Raw genomic sequence first — 9,853 nt, 5'->3', positions numbered from 1 at the left:
TTATCTAATCCATTGTTATCCAGCCTTCTTCCCTTACTTATCTGTAACCTTCTACTCCAACAGTGAGAAACCTAGCTTGCATCATCTGTCATCCATTTTTCTAATCCTTCAGTTTCACTATACATGTGTAATGGTATCAGAATTACTTACCTATGCTCCCGTGGGAAACACTTTTATCAACTGGACCACAGTGCTCATGTGCAGTTTCTTTTGCCTTTAGTCTTATAGACTCCACTCATTTCCAAAGCCAATTAGGTCCACACCTTTGCTCTTTCAGTGAGTTTGTTTCATACATTTGTAATATAATTAAATTGTTTTGTTGTATTTTGCACTTCTTCCTTCTTACTAAGGTTTTAAAAAATCAATTTTATTGAACTATAATTATGTAGAATAAATTGTATCAATGTAAAATGTAATTCAGTGAGCTCTGACAAATGCAGAAAACCATTGCCACACCCAGGAAACCACTGCCACCATCAAGACATAGAATGTGTCCATCACCCTCAAAGCTGCCCGAGCTCCCTTTGCCACCTTTCCTCTCTTCAGCCCTGGCCATGGGCTACCACTGATACTCTCTTTTCAGCATAAACCAGATTATGGTTGTCTTTTAGTAATTTTGAGATTCATCCATGGTTTTGTATGTACTAATTATTTGCCCCTTTTAAAAAAAACCTGAGTACTACTCCATGGTACAGATATACTACAGTTTACTAATCTTTATTTCACTTAACATCTGTTTATTTAACACCTGTTGAAGAATATTTGGTTCATTACAAGTTTTTAACTATTGTGAATGAATGAAGCTACTACGAACATTTATGTCCAAGCCCTCATGTGCATATAACCTTTCTTTTCTCTTGGGTAAATAACTTGGAATAGAATGTCTGGGTCATATGGTAGATGTAGGTTTAACTTGAAAAAAGGGTCACTTTTTCAAATCAGTTGTAACATGTTAATTTCTGCCAGCAGTGTGTGGGAGCCTTCACACATCTTGCTCTTACTCTGACTCTCCTGGGTCTCTCTTGTAATGACCCGTGTGATTACATTGGGCCCACCCGTAAAATTCAGGACAATATCCCTATGTCAAGATCCTTAACTTAAAAAATAGCTTCATAGAGGTATAACTGATATGCGATAAAGTGCATAATTAATATATACAATTTAATGAGTTTGGACCTAGGAATATGCCCATGAAATCATCACCACAATCAAGATAATAGACATGTTCATCACCTTCATCTTGTGTCCCTTTGTTTTTGGGATTCTTAACTGAATCACATCTGCAAGATCCTTTTTGTTCTATAAGGTAATGTTCACAGATTCTGGGAATTAGCATGTAGACATCTTTGGTGGGGTGGAGCAGTCATTATTCAGCCTAACACAGACCCCTACTCCTCAATCAGAGCAGTCTCAAAGGACCTGTGACCGTATTTCATCTCCCACTTCACCACTCATAAGGAACAACACAGGGATCATTGTGGCTGGAGCACAGGGTGCATGGATGAAACACAGGAGATGAGATTCAAAAGATTAACTAGGCAATCTGATCATACAGCTCATTTTCAGCTAATGTGAGACCACTGTCTTCTACTTTGAGTAAGACAGGAAGAAATTGGAGGATTTTTGAGCAGAATGAAAAAGATTTGGCATATTTTAACAATCTTACTCTGGCTATTGTGCCTAGAACAAACTAAAAGAGGGTAAAGTGGAAGCAGGAGAAGATTTAGGAAGTTTTTATAATAATCCAGGCAAGTAAGAAGAATGGCTTGAATCAAGGTAGTAGCAGCAGTGGTGGTAAAAATTGGTCAGTTTCTTGATATAATTTGGACATATGGCCAAAGGTTTGCTGGTGAATTAAATATGGGATGTGAGAGAAAGAGAGGAAGCAAGGATAATTCCAAGAGTTTTGTTCATTTTTCTTGAGCCATTAGAAGGATGCAGTTAAAATTTATGTAATGTGGAAAGCTGCTGGAATGGCAGGTTGAAGGGAGAAGATTAAATTTAATTTTGTGCATCTTAAATTGAGATGCCTAGTAGACAAGCTTATGGAGAGATTAAAGAAGCAGTTGGAGTTTAAGGAAGAAGGCTGGACTGAGGATATAAATTTTGGAGTTGTCAAAATATAGGTGGTATTTCAAGTTATAAGACTGGATGAAATCATCAAAATGGTGAATATACAGAGAATATACAAAGTTCTACAACATTAAGAGGTTGGGAAGGTGAAGAGTACCCAGAAAAGTAGACTGAGAAACTACAACTATTGAAGTAGGAGGAAAACCAGGTGAGTGTGTTGTCTTGGACGCCTAGTGAATAAAAATGTTTCAAGTAAGGTGCAGATTGAGAACTGATCTCTGAATGTAGCAACATGAAGGCCAGTGGTGACCTTATAATAGCAATTTTGATAAAGCTGGGGTCGGGGGCACATGCAAAAATTGGATTGGAATAGTTTTGAGAATGGAGAGAAGAGAATTGGGAGACAGTGATCACTATCAAGGCATCAAGCTCTAAGGGAAGGGGATAAATAGGGTGGTACACAAAGAGGATAGGGAGGTCACTATTTAATCCTCTTGTCCAGACCAAAGAGGTCAACAAAAAGGAGCATATGTGGCTCAACCATGGGAGGTGTAGGAGAGCACACACATCTATTTGTATCTGTGGAGCCTTGTATTTTTCTCTTATTTGGTTTTGAGATGTCTCTCTGAAGAGTGGCTATTAGACTCTAGCTCTGTGCTGGGAGGGATCCAGGAATTTGGTCATGAATGTTTACAGTGAACTTTTCGTGGGATTCTTCTCTATCCCGGTGGACCACCTGATGCCTAAGTGCTAAACTTGTGATCAGGTGTCCCTGCCACAAGAAGCTTGTGTATCCTGGCAGACACCCTGTGGCTCTTGTCTGATCTGTATCCAGTTTATTCCTACCAAGATAGCTATTCCTTAGCACCACCCTGGTGGGGAAAGAAGTTAGGTCCAATCTGTTGGTCGAATGAGAAACAGATAAGGCAACTCAACAGAAGACATGAAATAACAGAAGCAGTTTATTACTCACAGATCCTGGAAAGAAGCAGCAGCAGGCCTCACAGGCCAACTGGGAGTGGGGAGCCATCGGGACTTGCAGACTCAACCAACCGGTGGGAAGCAAAATAGAGAGAAGCCTGTGGGCCAGAGACTGTATTAGGATTCAGGGGCTTACCCAAGCAGGTTTCCCTCAGGGAATTCAGGTTTACAGCAAGCAGGTGCAAGTTCCATGAGTCACGTTGTGACTGACAGTAGGTTGCTGCAGCATGTCTACACAGTCCATGCAGGGTGTAGGGTCAGTGGGGCAGGTCATGTAGGTTGCATCCAGCTGTCCCATAGGGAGGTGGTCACTGGGAGACAGTTGTATAAAGCACATATCTGCATCAACCACATTGAGACACTGGGAGGAGGCAGAGAACTGGAAACTGTCAAGGGTGACTAAGTCTTGCTTCTGGTATGAGAAAGTCCAACTTATATTCAAAATGGAAGCCAAGGCAACATAAAATTATAGTATTTCACTACAGGCCCACACTCCATCCCTGGTCTGCTGTTTTGTTGCCCAGCATGAGGTATCTTTAATGGAGAACAAACTCTTTCTTCCTGTAATATGGCATGATTAACAGTCTCTGTTCCTTCCTGTGTCCCTAGTGTTTCTTGTAACATTGGATTGATCATTAAGTGTTCCCCCTGGGAGTTCAGCAGCAGGATTTTCTGCAAAACTGGATGATGAGAAGATGAGAAGAGACTACAATAATAAAACCTAACTTTTTTTTTTATCTGTAAGTGAACCTAGAGAGGGATTATCTCTTAATAAAATGTTCATAGATTTTTTTCCTTTTTTTAATGAAGTCTGCCTGAGATGGAAGCAAAGACATCCTCCTGCAGTGAGTGTCCCTCTGATAGTAGTGTCATTGTTGCTATTCTGTGAAGGCATTTTGAAGTCTCACATGTCATGCATTGTGCTGAGAACTTTATCAGTTAGTTACATACATAGTTTAACCATGGGACTATAATCCTTAACCTTTTTTAGAGATGGGACCTTTTGAAAATCTGATGAAAGCTATGGACCTTGTTTCATAGCTTATGCTCATAAATATAACATTTTGCATATCATTGCATAGATCCTCTGAAGCTAAAGAAACCCTGCTTTGGAAACTTATAATGCAGTTGACATTCACTGATACTCCCTGATCATCCACCCTCTGAAATACAATGCACTGGGCATTTGGACTGAAACAGGGATGGAAAGTCCAGGGCTCCTGTCTCAGGAGTTTATAGTTTTAAGGAAGAAGTAAACACACACTAAGCATAGGGCAAAATTAGTAAGTCCCATAAGAGAAATATTTACAATGCTTTAATGTTGTGTAGTGGCTTATTTTTTGAAACATTCAGTATGTAGCCTTTTCAGAATGGCTTCTTTTACTTACTGGAGTTTTCATGTCTTGATTACAAAGTTCATGTTAATTCCTGCAATATGGTATGAATATCCTCGGTTAATATGTGTCTTCTCCTATTAGAGCTTTTTGAGGTTGGAGATGTCTCATTTTTATGATTTCGGATTTTTTTTTATCATTTCCTGGCATAAATTAGTAAGCAGTTAATGTTAGATGGATGAATTAATAAATGAATGAATAAATGGATGGATAGATAGATGGATGAGTGTATGTATGTACGGATGGATGTACAAATGGATGGAGACACACAACTAGGTTATGGGTTAAAAGCCAGATTTCTTACTGCCACACTCAGGATCCTCAATATAGACAAGGCTGCTGGATAGTTTGTGAAAAGACAGGGCCCAGCAAGATTCCTAACATTCAAGGTACTTTGGAATTTTAAGAGGCAAAAAGAGAAACACAAGAAAGACAATTTGCGGACTACCAATCCCAGTGTAAATTTTTGTGTGCACTTATACTTACAAATACTTTGGAATTTTAGGGAGTGTGTGTGTGTGTGTGTGTGTATGTGTGTTTAAATTACAACTTTCCATTTATCTCTTCCACCAGGAAATAAAAACTTTAATTACAAAAGCTAACCATGTTAGGTTTTCTGACATTGAAAATACAGCCAACATACTCATTGCCCTCAGTTGGTGCCTAACCATATGAATGAGACCTAAAGGATAGTAGGAACATTGCACAAGCACACAGAAATGCAACAACAGCTCTGTGTTTTAAACAGCTGATCCATATAAAAATAAGAGTAGACCCAATAGATAGGAACCTGGTCTGACTTGAGATCAATGTCTTCTCGGAACCAAACATAATACCACACAAGTAGGAGCTGATAAATAAATATTTGATGAGTCATAATAAAATGTGAGATCAGTGAACATGGCAATCATAATTGTGAGAGGCATGTGGTATAGTAAAAGCGGCCATGGGCCGGGGCACCTGTGCTCACTATTACTTGCTGCCCCTCCATCCACTCCCATCCTCCATGACTTGCCCTGCATGCCTTTCATGGAAGTGCTCTCTTGCTTTTGGCTTTTGATGGGTCTGGCCAATGGGGAGCAATGGCAAGACGTCAGAGGGAGGGAAGCAAAGAAAGACCGGGGCAATGAAAGCCCTGGCTCCCTCCCTGTGGTGTCTCCAGAGCTGGCTGTGTTTCTCAAAAGTCAGAGCTTCTGTCACTCCATTCCCCTTTCTGTCACTATTCCAGGCCTAGGGATGGAGAAGTTGATACTATCCCAAGAGTATTGCACTATTCCTGTGATTTCTTTATAAACACTCATGCTTTTGTAAATAGACCCTTGAGGGGCCAGGTATATGGCTCACACCTGTAATCCCAGCACTTTGGAAGGCTGAGGTAGGAGGATCACTTGAGCCCAGGGGTTTGAGACCAGCCTGGGCAACACAGTGAGACCCCATCTCTAAAAAAAAAAGACAAAATAAAATGAAATTAGTCAGGCATGATAGCACATGCACCTGTGGTCCCAGCTACTCAGAAGGCAGAGGCAGGAGGATCCCTTGAGCCCAGGAGGTTGAGGGAGTTGTGATCACACCACTGTGTTCCAGCCTGGGTGACAGAGTGAGACCTTGTCTCACACACACACAAAGTCTCTTCATGAAAGCCTTCCCAAATTGCCTAATTTGGACATTGCCACCTTTTCTTTGGCCTGGACAGATACACTTGTTATCAGGGTCAATTTGGCTTTGTATAATAGAAACCCACTCAAATATGTTAAAGAAAAGAAAGCAAGTCATGGGATGATGCATTATAAGGCTGCAGGGTAACTTCTGTAAGTAAGGTCTGCAGAGCCTCTCTCATTAGGGGCTGGAACTGGAACTGGAGGGTCATTGAGAAGCAAGACAGCCATGCTCTGTGCCCTTCTGAGTCCAAATGGGTCTTTTCTAGCTGCTTCCCTCTGAGTGTCTTTCTCTCCCTTTCTCCACCTCCCACCCCTCAATACAATCCTCATGTCAGGCTTTCTATGCTTCTCTGTGCACTTGGGGGAAGATGGTCCCTACTTAATCACCAGTTTACATGTCCTCAATTCTAATGACTCACTCAGGTTCACTATGGCTCTTAAATCTTAGAAGAACAATTGGGTTTCCCCAGATAGGGTCAGCACTCCATGTTTGTTTAAGTAGCTATGGCCAGGAGATCCACGTCATGTAGTACAAACATGAGTACCCTGAGAGTGGGGGTAAGTAGCCCTCAGAGAAGAGAAAGCCAGGCTGGACAGGCCCTGTAGAAGGTGTCTGCTAGAAGAGAGATGAAGATGGCTCATTCTGAGCTCATGCATGCACAATCTCATTGTCATATTCACTCACAGCTGATACAGGGAAGACCATGATTCATGCAGGAAAGAATTACATTGTGCTGGTGTGAGATCAAAGAAGAGTTTCTTTCATTTATCCATCTAGAAGGAAATCTTGTAAGGTAATGTAACAGTGTATAAGTTGCTCCTTTGATGAAATACATGTTTTAGAAATAATATTCTCTTTAGAATGCTAGAAAATTGCAAGAAATGTATCCCTTCATTTTCCCACGTATGCTTGGCTGGTACTTACCAAAATAAGAGCTTAGCTGGCACTGAATACAGCAGAAGCTCTGTGTTAAGACTGCTCCTCATTTAATGACGACACTACACCCAAGTTAACAAAAAGTGTTCTTCAAATATGTGGGGTATTTCTCTATTTGCCATAGAAACTCAGGTTTCCTATTTTAGTTTAATTTCACCTTTTTTTCCACCTCAAGATGAATAAATACTAATTTGGAAATAAGAATTTCAGTTTTAGAAATTGGGGTAAGAGGGATAACTGGCAAATTCTATAATTTATCAGTTAATATAAGATGAGCTTGGCAGGGGCTTAGGTGCTAGAGGAGGAGGTGGTAGTTATGGGAGCTATGTGGTGGGGAGGGCACATGACTAGATTATGAGGTCTTTTCCATCACCTGTAGGCCTGCAGTGGTGAGAGGAGAGAGCTGGGTGGTGCTGGTCCATGGGTAGGTCCCCGATAGGCAGTATAGTATTTCATTTTGTATTCCTATTCTTAGAACAATGATTGACACACAAAAGGCACTCAATATATGTCTGTTAAATGAATCAATGTCCTCTAGTAATTCATGGCACAGTTAGGGAGAAGAACTACATACACAATATAAAAACCTGTGGAAGTTGAGGAAGGATTAGATATCAAGATCTTAACAGTGGTCATTTATGGGGGAGGGAGAAGGAAAGAATTATTGTTGTCTTATTTTCTTTAATTTTTGCTTCTGTATTTTGGCTTTTCTCTACAAAAGAGTATTTATTTATTTTGAATTTAAAAAGGGCAACTGATTTAAATAATGAATATAAATATATTAATATCTTTATATATGACAGAAATCTGAGGATTCAGTTTCTTTCTGTCTCTCTGTTCTATCAATGTGTGAGTTCCCATGTTAAGGCTGGTTGCCAAGGTGCTCAAGAAGGCTGTGGGGTACAATTATAGATACAGGTCTCATTGATATTCCTGTTGAGGTAAGAGGTGGGACTTTACTCTGGGGGTGGGTCTTGGACACTGGACCAAATTGAGGACTAGCTAAAATAGGTCCAGTGTGGAAGCAACTTTCTGTAAGACACACCCACCAGTATGCCATGTTAGTTTACCATTGCCATGCCAACACTCAGAAGTTACTCTCCCTTTCCATGGCAATGACCTTGACAATCTGGAAGTTATCATTATTTTTCTAGAAATTTCTGCATAAACTGCCCCCTTAATTTTCATATAGTAGGTATAAATATGAGTGCAGAACTGCCCTGAGCTGCTGTTCTTGGCACTCTGCCTATGGGGTAGCCCTGCTCTGCAAGGTGCAGTACGTGTGCTGCTGCTGTACCCTGCCACCTCAATAAAGGTTGCTGTCTAACACCACCGGCTCACCCTGGAATTCTTTCCTGGGTGAAGCCAAGAACCCTCGTGGACTAAGTGTCTTGCTCTGGAATTCTTTCCTGGGTGAAGCCAAGAACCCTCCTTGACTAAGCCTGAATTTCAGGGCTTGCTTCTTCTGCATCATTGTGGCTCTTCTCTCTATATATGCATTTTGAAATTACATAACATTTAGACATACAATTAATGCACATAATGTATATAAAGATCACGAAACATTTTTAAAAGTACTGTGATGTCACTGACCAAGGTGAGACCCTCAAATTTATCAATAATATGAAGTTATCTGTGTGCTTCAACTGAGTGCCCCTGCCTTCCTCTTCTTTTGGAGGAATATACTGCCTTGATATTTATTTTGTTATTCCACAGCTATTTGTTTTTACCTTTACTACATGTTCATGCATCGCTAAGTAATATGTCTCAGATTTGTCCTTGAGTCTTATAAAAATATTCTGTATGTGGTTCTTAGAGGCTCGCTGTTTCCATTCTACATTATATATCTAAGATTCATCTGTGACAAAGAGTGTTGCTATATTTCTTTGACTTATGCTGAAATAGAAATTCTATGCTGTGATTATACAAAACATTTATTCTTGATTCATGGACATTTGGGTTGTTTGTTTTATTTTATTGTGATGAAGAGCAATGCTATGATCATTCTTGCATAAATCTTTTGTATGTGTGAAGGAATGTCTCAATAATTACCTGGGGATGGAATGGTTGGGAGAGGTTATGCATATTCAGCCTTACAATATAATGCCTAATTATTCCACAAACTGATGCTAGCCATTTATAGCCTCACCCACAGAGTCTAACTACTTCGTTGCTCTCTAGCCTAATACAGCTCTGACAGCTAATAATATTCAGAATAGTTTAATGTGTTTATTGGCCATTTGTGTTTCCTATTTTATGAGTTATCTGTTTATCACTTTTGTTCATTGTCTTCATTTTTGGTTGTCTTTTTTCTTCTAATTTATAGAAATTTCTTATATATTTCTAGATGTGAATGCTTTATCTGCCATGTTTGTGACACTTATCTTTTTCCAATGTGAGACTTGTCAGTGGATCTTTATGTATAGCTTGCCACTTTTCAACAAGTGTGTGGTGGAAAATTTTTATTTTACATTGCTACCATTACATTCTATTCATTATAAACAAGTCATGAAAAGCCACGCTTGTACACTTTTATGCAAAGACAGTTAATGAATTTGGGGTATGTTTAAAAAATATTACTGGGGCTTCTTTGTAGATATCTTTGATGGTTACTCATAATGTCCAGATTCACACTAAGCATGGAAATGTCCCAGGTCTCAGTCCTTGGGCATTTTCTATCTACCTTCATTCCTGTAGTAATTTCACCCAGGCTCCTGGATACACACTATTTTTAAAATTGAGGCCTGGGCATGGTGGCTCATGCCTGTAATCCCAGCACTTTGGGAGGTTGGGGTGTGCAGATCACCTGA

The sequence above is a fragment of the Pan troglodytes genome, chromosome 7 (genome assembly GCF_028858775.2).
Source record: "Pan troglodytes isolate AG18354 chromosome 7, NHGRI_mPanTro3-v2.0_pri, whole genome shotgun sequence".
Lineage (NCBI taxonomy): Eukaryota > Metazoa > Chordata > Mammalia > Primates > Hominidae > Pan > Pan troglodytes.
This window is presented reverse-complemented; position numbering follows the sequence as displayed.